This window comes from Pinus tabuliformis, chromosome 3_2 (genome assembly GCF_031772625.1).
Source record: "Pinus tabuliformis cultivar Carrire ecotype Pingquan chromosome 3_2, CPIR1, whole genome shotgun sequence".
Classification (NCBI taxonomy): Eukaryota; Viridiplantae; Streptophyta; class Pinopsida; order Pinales; family Pinaceae; genus Pinus; species Pinus tabuliformis.
The window spans coordinates 610,008,864-610,022,805 of record NC_142302.1 but is presented as its reverse complement, the minus strand read 5'-3'; the positions used below and the strand labels follow the sequence as shown (position 1 = coordinate 610,022,805).

At 39.0% G+C, this 13,942-nt stretch overlaps 1 pseudogene; it reads right to left on the bottom strand.

Moving 5' to 3' along the window:
* LOC149182095 (uncharacterized) overlaps window positions 1-13,660 on the bottom strand; it is a 62,696-nt pseudogene extending 49,036 nt beyond the window's left edge.
* Between the last annotated feature and the right edge of the window lie 282 nt (window positions 13,661-13,942).

Here is a 13,942-nt window from a genome sequence, read left to right as displayed (position 1 = left end):
CCTAGAATAGCACTACTAATAAAATCAACTGGAGTAGCACCATCATTGTTCTATGATCTGTTAACAGTAGCGAGGACTGTGGATTTGAGATCAAAGAGTGTCTCATCATCTGCAACTTGTTCACGAGGTCTCTAAACAAGATTGTGCAAGCTTTCCACTTTGCTAATTATAGCCTCAAATTTGTCAGATTCTTCTTTTAAAATATCTTCTCTCTCCTCAGCAATCGAAGTCTTGAGGGCATGATAATGGGACCTTAATATGCAACGCTGCACCATACTCTGATTATTACCATTGCATGCAGTAGCATCTTCTTTCTCTCTCGGGGGCTCACTGTGGCCTTGTTGTGATCCTTTTACCCCATGAGAGGAATATTGCAGTGTGTAACTCAATGTTCCTTCCTCTTTAACTCTATCTCAGGTACCAAGCCTTCTACCCATCCTTTCTATCACCTGCTTTTGGAGTTGAGAGCAATGCAAAGATTCATCCAAAGCTGCAAGGAAGGGCTTGAAATTGAGATTTATGATTGAAGAATTGTCATGAAATAGAAAGAGAGAAAGAAAAGCTTTTCGTGTTGCATTGAAATGAGGGAGGGCAAGGATTTGTGATTTCCCCTACCTGGAAAAGTTTTCTCCATAATAGAAGAGGGATGAAGACCCACGATAATGGATACAAAGTCCCAAGATTTGCACATTGTCAAATGAAATGCATAGGTGCAACGTGCCAATTAAGCGTGAGGATTGGGAGAAGTGACACATGTGGGGGAGTGACCATATTGTTGAAGATTTGTTTACATTGAGGAAGGACACCATTTCAATATGGTGAGAATGTTACTTCTAAATGGCACTCATGGTTTCCTCAACCTTCAGTCTGATAAATTTAGCGTGGATAGTTTCCAACACCACTTGCTCATCCACATGAGGGAGTTTACAATTTGTATATCTTTGTCTCAATCCCACGGTGAATATGTTAGTGTGAGGATCCACTATTTCATGATCCATATGTTGGATGCTTTGCTCAACTTGAGCTTTATAAGGAAATCACTTTAGATATCTAGAATGTCTCAAAAATTTATTTGAACAATTATTGTCTTGCAACAATGTTTATTGATGATAAATTTCTTGGAAATGTACACATCAATATAAGAGTGTGACCGATGGCATGGATACTTGGCCTTTCGGGTCAAAATGGCTCTAAAGATAATATTTGAAATATCCTTTGAGCCTTTCTTTGATATGACATCCAAGAAGTTGGAGTGAAGACATCAAGGAACTCTATATTTTGACATATTCCAGCTGAATCGGAAAACATGCAAGAGAAACTAAAACCAGAGGTTATATAAGTAATAGGCCCAGTGTATGGGAAATCCAGGCTTTTAGAGGAATATTTCCACATTTAATAATTGGATGAGGATGAATATTTATGTTAAACTATGTGTTGTTACTGATATGTTTGGACATTTTGGGTGAACATTTTTCCCATCTTCAAGAACATCCAATAACTTTTGAGTCTAAGATAGATTTTAAGAGATCATTTATCAAATTAGTTGTCCATATATGAAAGACAATAAAGTTTTGGAAGAGATACATTGTAGTACTATCAAAGTAGATTCTGGACCATGCTAGAAAATGGATCAAAAAGGTTTTCAGAATCTTTGCTGAAATTTGACATTTAGCATTTTCTTATCAACTTTCATGGAGGAAAAAAGTGGTAGGAGAAACTTGCACAATAATTGTGGCCACTGGAATGAGAAACAAGATGAATTAGCAAAATGGAATTTGTTTCTGTCATGACACATGGGAAGATACTTATTACTCTCAACGTGCTTGTACATGAAACTGAGTTTTTTCACTTGAGTAGGCGATTGCATGCTATTTGATCCAGGTGGATCCAAGGACACACAAAGGACCAAGAGGGTTTATGGAAGCTCAAAAATCAAAGTGATCTGAATGATTACAAACTAGGACCAGAGCATATATCTTGTCGTCTTGATCGTAACGATGCGAACTGTTTGTTGATCTGAGCTCGTATGAGGGAGAACGAGCCAGTCAAATTTTTGGTCAAAGTTGGACTGTGGGCCAGGTTTAAGTGTCCTACAATTTGACCAACCCCGGGGCATGAAACCTAGCTCCTGAAAGTGGGTGAACTTGTTGGATCATTAATTTTTCTATAATTCCCCTATATTAAACAAATTAAAAAAAATGTGTTATTATTTAAAAAATAATTATAATAAAATATTATAAAACGAGTGGCGTGCCATGACCCTCACCACCCCCACCAGAACCTAAAAAAAAAAATTCAATTATTAAAGGGTCAACGGGCTATGACTCCCGCTGGCCCAACCGCATCACTTAACAAAATTTATGTTTAAATATGGGCTGGCGGCCATGACCTCACTAGACCCTCCAACCACCGCCATAAAAAAACATTGTAATGGGCTGTGGGCGGGCCATCTCTAGTGGACCCGGCCCATGCCCCAACCTTATAAAAATGCCACATAAAGTAAATGCGAGGATGGTGGGGATTGAACCCACGCGGCCCACGTGGGCCAGCCCCCACCGGGTAGCCCCATAATACCACTAACCAACCATTAATACGCCAATCAACAATGAAACAAACTCCACCTGATGCGACGGATTCATTAAGCGCACCAAACGCGTGACTGTGTGCCATTCAAACAAACTATGGCCTAAAATATTATATATATGCGAATTTTGTGGGGAGGTGGGATTTGATCCCCTGACCGCCCCTTAACCAATTTCCATATTTCACCAATGCACCAAACAATCTCATTGTTTTATCCAACAAATTTTTACATATAAAACTATCATTTGTTTAGTGCACCCACTATGGAGGAAGGCAGAACGAGGCACAGTTTTCAAGACATGTAATTTTTTATTAATTTTTATAGGTGGAACCATGAACCCAAAGAAGAGGAAGGCGAAACCATGATTGAGCCAAATTTTCAGGAGGGTGAAATTTTGCCAATGTCCAAATTGGACAAATTTTATGTCGATCTTACACCTCTCAGTGCCACGAACCTGATGGCATAGTCAGAATTTTGATCTTAGAAATAGATCTTCAAATGACCCGAAGGAGGTAATCTTTCAGGAATCTATGGGGAATCTAAAAGATTCCTAAAGCCCTAGATTTTCATTTTCTCAAAATTCATAAATTTGACAATCGATTTTGCACTATTCGAAACCAGAAATTTGATGGTGCATTCAGACATTCCATTTGATCATTTTATTTTTCAACCACATTTCAAAGTGGAGTGTAGGTGTTAGCGTTCATGTGCGAGTAGTGATTTCCATGTGATGCGACATTGTGAGATTGATGGTACGACCAACTTCAACAGTTTGACATCCTTCTCTTCAAATGGCCCCAAGATGTGAGGTATATGCAGTGTGTTCATGTACTTCTTTTTGCTATGAGATTCATTGTGCTGCATAGATCCCTATTTGATGTTTGATGTGGGATCTTGCTTTCCCACTTGTTTCATGATTCCTGCTTGATGTGATGCAGAATCATCTATGGAATGTACTTGTTGTCATGATTCGTCATGTTTTGTTTGAGATCCCTTTGTTGTTATGTTGATGGGATACTCATGTGTCGCCATGTATGTTTGCATTGAGATCCCTTTTATGCCATGTTGGTGGGATGCTCATTATCATCATGCATGAGTTTAGGTCATACTCATATGAGTCCTTTTTGAGTGAGATTTCCTATAGTGGAACATATCTTGGAGCCACTCCTGCGTGAGGGAATTTTCCTTGTATTATAGCGACGTCACAACCTATGTACATCATCAATATTGATAGCACTTAATGTAGCAGCCTACACCATCTTGACACTAGGGCCTGGAGACGTAGTCCCTCCTGGACAAACTCCGTTATCAACATCTTGAGTCTTATGTTGTTGATGATTGCCATGTTCCTTCCTCTTTACAGCATGCATATATGTTCAATTATGCTATTTTTAATGCAATTCTAATCACATCACGAAAGTAAAAGATCTTGGTTAAATCCAAGAGTTGAGTCAACTCAGATCAAGTTTGGTATCAGAGCGGTCTTTGCATGGATGTGAATTGCAAGTGTGAACAATGGAACATGCAGCAACAGAGGATGAAAAAGTGATGTACGAGACCATGCTCAAAATTTCCCAAAGGGTGGAAATAATGTATGAAGCTCTACAAAAAGAGACAGAGGAAAAGGAGCAATTGCAACTTCAGTTACGAGCCACAGAAGAGGCCCTAGAAGAACTGAAGCACAACAAAAAGAATCTTCAAACAAAGAATTTTGAATTGAAGATGCTTCTACATGAAGAGAAAGAGGAAAAACAGAGTTTGCTACAATAGCTACAAGCTAAGGACGAGGCCTTGGAAAAGCTGCAGCATGACCCATGTGAGGTAAAAAGTAATTCTCTAAATTCATGTATGTGTCCTGATGATGATTTCGCTATTTTTGAAAATCATACCACAGGAATTGGCTCCAAACTCTTGAATAAAATGGGTTATGAAGGAAAAGGCTTGGGCATTAATGGACAAGGCATTGTCAACCCCATCAGAGTAGATGAATTACCCCGTCAGGCAGGACTTGTGTATGTCAGAAAGGAAGTTGGGGAATGTGCCACGACAGCCAGTGAACCACCAACAATAGATGATGAGAAGCCCTCATCAGTTCTTTCCAAATTGACAAATGAGGTAAAAGATGTTAGTTTCCTTTCAGTTTCATCTTCACATAGTATGATTTCTGGTTGGATGTGAGATGTGGAGATACCAATTATAGGGACAAACATGAGGCTCCTTACCAGGATGAGGTATAAGGAGGAAAAAGAACTTGGTTTTAATAACCAAGGCATAACTCAACCATTGTAGGTTGTGCAGAAACCTTAATTTACAGGTTGAGATACACCGAAGGAGAATGCTCAAAGGTGGCCAATCCTTCCAAGACATCGTCGAAATATTCGAGGAAAGAGAATGATGGGAACACATCCCCATCATCCCATGGCAGTGTCCATTGCAGGGGAAGAGCTAAGTTAATCTCTCATCGCCATAATGACACCATCGATAGTAAGGAAAGGTATAACCAGTCTTAATATTCGAATGTTCATTTCAATTATAATCATGTTGTTAATGATGGACATAAAACATGGCATCAAAAAACATGTACCATTTTTGGATTACATAACCATACATTTTCTAAGTTTTGGAAAAGAATAGTAGCACAAACAAAGATGAGGCATGAAAGACCCTCTCAATAGCAAGCAAAGAAACAGGCTAAGCAGGTCTGGAGGAAGAAGATGTATCGCAGTCATTGCAACATAGGTGGCCATCAAAGAGCCACTTGTTAGAGGCTCCATCCAGAGCAGCGCCTTAAAGACAAAGTGTCGGTGCATGAACCAAGTGAAACAATTGTTCGACAAGAAAAACCACCACAGGGGGATGACCCATTCACATCGATAAGTGAAAAATGGTTTCTAGATATGTTAGCTTGTCATGGTCATGCTTTTGTAAATCATTTGCTGCATTTTAAAATGTAAAAGTGATGATGTGTTTTCCATCACTTGTTAAGCAACAATGATGTCTGGTCTTATTTTGAGTTGCATGATAAACTGTGAAAGTGATGTCGTGTTTCCATCACTTGTCAAAGCAAAAATAGTGTTTGGCCTTGTTTATTTAAATCATGTGTTACAGTGATGATGTGTTTTCCATCACTTGTTGGAGCAACAATGATATGTTGGCATCGTTTTTGTAGCTGAGGTATTGTTTCCATTTTGATGTAAACTTGACCACCAAGTATGTGTTATAAACTCGTGGCAAGTATGGGATGCTTGGGTCATTAGTTGGTCATGTAAGACAAGCATGTAATTTGCAAAACAATGTAATACAAGTTGCAGAGGTTGCAGGTGTCAAATCATCGCTTAAGGCTCCGAAGAACAAAGGTGAAGGAGATGAAAGCGAGACCTTTTCAGGACGCTTGTGAAGCAGACAAGGTACAGAGAAGTTGCAGATTGTTTTTCATGCTTTTGGAGGACCAAAAGCTCCTCAGTGGGGAGGATTGATCCAGGTGGCTCCAAGGACACACAAGACAAAGAGGGCTTATGGAAGCTCAAAAATCAAAGTGATTAGAATGATTTCAAACTAGGACCAAAGCGTAGATCTTGTCATCCTAATCGTAACGGTGTGAATGGTTCGTCGATCCAAGCTCGTATGAGGGAGAACGAGCTAGTACAAGTTTTGGTCAAAGTTGGACTGTGGGCCAGGTTTAATTGTCCTACAATTTTACTGACCCCAGGGCATGAAACCAAGCTCCAAAAAGTAGGCAAATTTGTTGGATCATTAATTTGTCTAATATCCCCTATATTAGACAAATTCAAAAAAATGTGTTATTATTTAAAAAAAATAATAATAAAAAAAATATTATAAAATGGGTGGTGGTCCATGACCCCCGTCACTCCCACCGGAACCCAAAAAAATAATTTCAATTATTAAAGGGCCAACGGGCCATGACCCTCATCAGCGCGACTGCATCACTTAACAAAATTTATGTTTAAATATGGGATGGCGGCCATGACCCCGCCGGACCCTCCAACCACCGCCATAAAAAAACATTGTAATGGGTTGTGGGCAGGCCACCTCCAGTGGACCCGGCCCATGCGCCCACCTTATAACAATGCCACATAAGTTAAATGTGAGGTCGGCGGGGATTGAACCTACATGGGCCAGCCCCATAATACCACCAACCAACCATTAATATGCCAATCAACAATGAAACGAACTCTGCCTAATGCGACGACTTCATTAAGCATGCCAAATGCATGACTATGTGTCATTCAAACAAACTATGGCCTAAAATATTATATATATGTGGATTTTGTGGCGAGGCGGGATTTGATCCCCCAACCTCCCCTTAACCAATTTCCATATTTCACCAATGCGCCAAACAATTTTATTGTTTTATCTGCCCAAATTTTTACATATAAACCTATCATTTGTTCAGTGCAGCCAGTATGGAGTAAGGTAGAACGCAGCATGGTTTTCGAGACATGTCATTTCTTATTAATTTTTGCAGGTGGAACCATGAGCCCAGAGAAGAGGCAGGCAGAACCATGATTAAGCCAAATTTTCAGGAGGGTGATATTTTTCCAGTGTCCAAATTGGACAAATTTTATGTTGATCTTACACCTCTCAGCAACACAAACTTGATGGCATAGTCAGAATTTTGATCTGAGCAATAGATCTTTAGATGACCCGGGGGAGGGAATCTTTGAGGAATCTAAAAGATTCCTTAAGCCCCAGATTTTTATTTTCTCATAATTCATAAATTTGACAGTCGATTTTGCACTATTCGATGCCACAAATCTGATGGTGCATTCATATTTTCTATTTGATCATTTCCTTTTTTGTCCACTTTTCAAAGTGGAGTGAAAGTGTCAAAATTCATGTGCAAGCATTCATTTCCATGCGATGCGATGTCGTGAGATTGATGGTACGACCAACTTCAGTAGTTTAACATCCTTCTCTTTAGATGGCCCCAAGATGTGAGGCATGCAGTGTGTTCATGTACTTCTTTTTTCTATAAGATGCATTGTGTTGCATAGATCCCTATTTGATGTTTGATGTGGGATCATGTTTTCCTACTAGTTTCATGATTCCTGTTTGATGTGATGCAGAATCATCTGTGGAATGTACTTGTTGTCATGATTGGTCATGTTTTTTTTGATATCCCTTTGTTGTTATGTTGATGGGATACTCATGTGTCGCCATGTATGTTTGCATTGAGATCCCTTTTATGCCATGTTGGTAGGATGCTCATTATCATCATGCATGACTTTAGGTCATACTGATAGGACTCCTTTTTGAATGAGAGTTCCTACAGCGGAACATCTCTTGGAGCCACTCCTATGTGAGGGCATTTTCCTTGTATGATAGCGACGTCACCACCTATGTACATCATCACTATTGACAACACTTAATGCATCGACCTACACAATCTTAACACTGGGGCCCAAAGACGTAGTCCCTCCTGGACGAACTCCATAATCAACGTCTTGAGTCTTATGTTGCTGATGATTTCCATGTTCCTTCTTCTTTACAACATGCATATATGTTTAATTATGCTATTTTTAATGCAATTCTAATCACACCACAAAATTAAAAGATCTTGGTTAAATCCGAGAGTTGAGTCAACTCAAATCAAGTTTGGTATCAGAGTGGTCTTTACATGGATGTGAATTGCAAGTGTGAACAATGGAACATGTGGCGACAAAGGATGAAAAAGTGATGTATGAGAACATGCTCAAAATTTCCCAAAAGGTCGAAATAATGTATGAAGCTCTACCAAAAGAGATAGAGGAAAAGGAGTGATTGTTGCTTCAGTTACGAGACACAGAAAAGGCCCTGGAAGAACTGAAGCACAACAAAAAGAATCTTCAAACAGAGAACGTTGAATTGAAGATTCTTTACATGAAGAGAAAGAGGAAAAACAGAGTTTGCTACAACAGCTACAAGCTAAGGATGAGGCCTTGGAAAAGATGCAACGTGACCCATGTGAGGTAAAAAATAATTCTCTAAATTCATGTATGTGTCCTGATGATGATTACGCTATTTTTGAAAATCATACCATAGGAATTGGCTCCAAACTCTTGAATAAAATGGGTTATGAAGGAAAAGGCTTGGGCATTAATGGACAAGGCATTGTCAACCCCATCAGACGAGAGGGATTACCCCGTTAGGAAGGACTTGGGTATGTAAGACAGGAAGTTGTGTAATGTGCCACAACAGCTAGTGAACCACCAACAATAGATGATGAGAATCCCTCATCAGTTCTTTCCAAATCGATAGAGGAGGTAAAAGATGTTGATTTCCTTTCAATTTCATCTTCACATAGTATGATTTCTGTTGGAGATGTGGAGATACCAATTACGGGGAAAAACATGAGGCTTATTACTAGGATGAGGTACAAGGAGAAAAAAGAAATTGGTTTTAATAACCAAGGCATAACTCAACCATTGGAGGTTGTGAAAAAACCCCAATTTTCAGGCTTGAGATACACTGAAGGAGAATGCTCGAAGGTGGACGATTCTTCCGAGACATCATTGAAATCATCGAGGAAAGAGAATGATGGGAACACATCCCCATCATCCCATGGCAGTGTCTATTGTAGGGGAAGAGCTAAGGCAAGCTCTCATCATCATAATGACACCAAAAACAACAAGAAAACGTATAACAATTCTCGATATTTGAATGTTCATTTCAATTATAATCATGTTGTTAATGATGGACATAAAACATGGCATCGAAAAACATGTACCTTCTGTGGATTACATAACCATACATTTTCTAAGTGTTGAAAAGAATAGCAACACAAACAAATATAAGGCATGAAAGACCCTCTCAACAGTAGGCAAAGAAACATGTTAAGTAGGTCTGGAGGAATAAGATGTATTGTAACCATTGCAATAGAGGTGGCCATCAAAGAGCCACTTGTTGGAGGCTCCATCCAAATCAACGCCTTAAAGACAAAGTGTCGATGCATGAACCAGGTGAAACAATTGTTCGACAAGCAAAACCACCACAGGGGGATGACCCATTCACATCAATAAGTGAAAAATGGTTTCTAGATATGTTAGCTTTTCATGGTCTTGCTTTTGTAAATCATTTGTTGAATTTTAAAATGTAAAAGTGATGATGTGTTTTCCATCACTTGTTAAGAAACAATGATTTCTGGTCTTATTTTGAGTTGCATGATAAAATGTGAAAGTGATGTTGTATTTCCATCACTTGTCAAAGCAAAAATAGTGTTTGGCCTTTTTTTTAAATCATGTGTTGCGGTGAAGATGTGTTTTCCATCACTTGTTGGAGAAACAATGATATGTTGGCCTCGTTTTCGTAGCTAGGGTATTGTTTCCACTTTGATGTAAACTTGACCACCGAGTATGTCTTATAAACTCGTGGAAAGTATGGGATGCTTGGGTCATTAGTTGGTCATGTAAGACAAGCATGTAATTTGAAAAAGAATTTACTACAGGTTGCAGAGGTTGCAGGTGTCAACTCATCTCTTAAGGCTTCGAAGAACAAAGGTGAAGGAGATGGAAGCGAGACCTTTTCAGGACACTTGTGATGCAGACAAGGTACAGAGAAGTTGCAGATTATTTTTCGTGCTTTTGGAGGACCAAAAGCTCCTCAGTGGGGAGGATTGATCCAGGTGGCTCTAGGGACACAGACATGACAAAGAGGGCTTATGGAAGCTCAAAAATCAAAGTGATCAGAATGATTTAGAACTAGGACCAGAGCGTAGATATTGTTGTCCCAATTGTAATGGTGCAAATGGTTCGTCAATCTGACCTCGTATGAGGAAGAACGAGCCAGTCAAAGTTTTGGTCAAAGTTGGATTGTGGGCCAGGTTTAAGTGTCCTACAATTCAACCAACCTCAAGATATGAAACCTAGCTCCCGAAAGCTTGCAAATTTGTTGGATCGTTAATTTCTCTAATATCCCCTATATTAGACAAATTCAAAAAAATGTGTTATTATTTAAAAAAAATAATAAAAAAATATTATAAAAAGGGTGGCGGGTCATGACCCCCGCCACCCCCACCAGAACCCAAAAAAAAAAATTCAATTATTAAAGGGCCAATGGGCCATCACCCCCACCAACCCAACCGCATCACTTAGCCAAATTTATGTTTAAATATGCGCCGACGGCCATGACCCCGCTGAACCCTCCAACCACCGCCATAAAAAACAATGTAATGGGTTGTGGGCAGGCCACCTCTAGTGGACTCGGCCCACACCCCCACCTTATAATAATGCCACATAAATTAAATGTGAGGTTGGCGGGGATTGAACCCACTTGGCTCATGTGGGCCGGCCCCAACCAGGTGGCCCCATAATACCACCAACCAACCATTAATACACCAATCAACAACGAAACGAACCCCACCGATGTGACGGCTTCATTAAGCACGCCAAATGCGTGACTGCTTTCCATTCAAACAAAATATGGCCTAAATATTATATATATGTGGATTTTGTGGGGAGGCGAGATTTGATCCCCTGACCTCCCCTTAACAAATTTCCATATTTCACCAATGCACCAAACAATTTCATTGTTTTATCCACCCAAATATTTACATATAAACCTATCATTTGTTCAGTGCGCCCAGTATGGAGGAAGACAGAATGCGGCATGGTTTTCAAGACATGTAATTTTTTATTAATTTTTGCAAGCGGAACCATGAGCCCAAAGAAGAGGTAGGCGAACCATGATTGAGCCAAATTTTCAGGAGGGTGAAATTTTGCGAGTGTCCAAATTGGACAAATTTTATGTCAATATTACACCTCTCAATGACACAAACCTAATGGCATAGTCAGAATTTTGATCTGAGCAGCAGATCTTCAAATGACCCGGAGGAGGGAATCTTTGAGGAATCTACGAGGAATTTAAAAGATTCCTTAAGCCCCAGATTTCAATTTTCTAAGTATTCAAAAATTTGACAGTCAATTTTGCACTATTCGACACCACAAATATGATGGTGCATTTAGATTTTCCATTTGATCATTTCATTTTTCAACCACTTTTCAAAGTGGAGTGCAGGTGTTAGCATTCATGTGCAAGCATCATTTCCATGCGATGCGACGTCGCGAGATTGATGGTACAGCCAGCTTCAGTAGTTTGCCATCCTTTTCTTCATATGGCACCAGGATGTGAGGTATATGTAGTGTGTTCATGTACTTCTTTTTGCTATGAGATGCATTGTGCTGCATAGATCCCTATTTGATGTTTGATGTGGCATTGTGTTTTCCTACTTGTTTCATGATTCCTACTTGATGTGATGCGAATCATATGTGGGATGTACTTGTTGTCATGATTTGTCATGTTTTGTTTGATATCCCTTTGTTGTTATGTTGATGAGATATTCATGTGTCACCATGTATGTTTGCATTGAGATTCCTTTTATGCCATGTTGGCAAGATGCTCATTATCATCATGGATGAGTTTCGGTCATACTGATAGGAGTCATGTTTGAATGAGGGTTCTTGCAGTGGAACATCTCTTGGAACCACTCCTACGTGAGGGAATTTTCCTTGTGTGATAGCGACGTCACCACCTATGTACATCATCACTATTGATAACACTTAATGCAGCGGCCTACACCATATTTACACCGGGGCATGGAGACGTAGTCCCTCCTAGAAGAACTCTGTTATCAATGTCTTGAGTCTTATTTTGTTGATGATTGCCATGTTCCTTCTTCTTTATAGCATGCATATATGTTCAATTATGCTATTTTTAATGCAATTCTAATCACATCACGAAATTAAAAGATCTTGGTTAAATCCGGGAGTTGAGTCAACTTGGATCACTATTTATTGTCAAAGTATATCAATACAAGTGATGAAAAAACATATTTTCAGTTCCCTGGAACATATCTTATTTTCACTACTTGTTGAGGATAAATCCATGGCCATAGTTGAGAAACATAATCAAAAGAAAATAAATATGTAGTTTATTTAAAAAAAATTGGCCTGAGCAGAATACATATGCACCAAATTACAAAATGTGAAAGTCAAAGTTCTATATAAAAGTTTTAAATTAAAAAAAAAATCCAAACAGTTGCCAGGAATTTTAAAGAATGTAACATCCCAGCACTCATCCAATGGCCATTCGAGGAGGGTCGAAGCCATCCATCAATATGAAGAGATCTATAAAAGCAAGTAGGGACTTTGAAGAAGGGATTCTTGATTTTTCATACCCAAATGTTGCGTGATTATTGAGCAAGGGCCTGATGAGTAAGTGAGGGTTTCCCTTTTATTTTTGTTTCAATCTATTTTCATGCTTAGATTTTTAATAATATGATGTCATTGGTGGACCTTAATATACGGCGTTGCACCATACTCTGATTGTTACCATTGCATGTAGTAGCATCTTTGTTCTCTATGGGGGGCTTAATGTGTCCTTGTTGTGATCCTTTAACCCCACGAGAGGAATATTGTAGTGTCTAACTCAATGTTTCTTCCTCTTTAACTCTATCTCGGGTACCCAACCTTCTACCCATCCTTTCTATCACCTGCTTTTGCAATTGAGAGCAATGTAGAGATTCAACCAAAGCTAGAAGGAAGGGCTTGAAATTGAGATTTATGATTGAAGAACTGTCATGAAATGGAAAGACAGCAAGAAAAGATTTTTGTGTTGCATTGAAATGAGGGAGGGTAGGGAGTTGTGATTTCCCCTACCCTGAGAAGTCTGCTTTGTTGTTTTTTTCGTTGTTTTCCCTATTGGGTTTTTGTCGCCTTTTGTAATTTTGAATTTTTCTTATGTGGTATGCTACCAAACTACTATAAGATTTTAGCCTATATTTAATATAAATTTCGTTTCCAATATATTAATTGTGTGGCTAGTTCATTTGAAGCTAAATTCATGAAAATACAAAACCCAAATAACCTAATTTCAGGTGAAAAAGTTGGCAGATTGTTTGAAGCAATTGAATTTGGGGAAGGAATTAAAGGAGAGAAAGGGTACATGTGCAAGTATTTTCTTGGGTAAATTGGGCTCTTGAAAGAAGAACAAGGCTTCAAAACCACTAATCCTTCCACCATGGTCCAAATTTGCCCAGCGAAAATAGACATCAAACAAATCAAAGTTTTGTGGACAAGCCATTGAAGAGATCCTCCTCAATATTGATCCCTCAACGCATCCAAATTCAACCACGAAACACTAACTACGAGCGAATCACTACAGCATTTCATGTGAAAATATAAAACAAATTTGCAAATCAATTCTAAGAACGACAATCGATCTAGAAACCCTAAAGATTGATTCAGCGACCTATACATGTTTCCATATAGCCACAAAGAAGATTGTACCATGCCCATTATTGTTCTGGTCTTTCCTTTTTTTTCAACTACTCAACATTCATTCAAATACAATAAAGCGGGGATG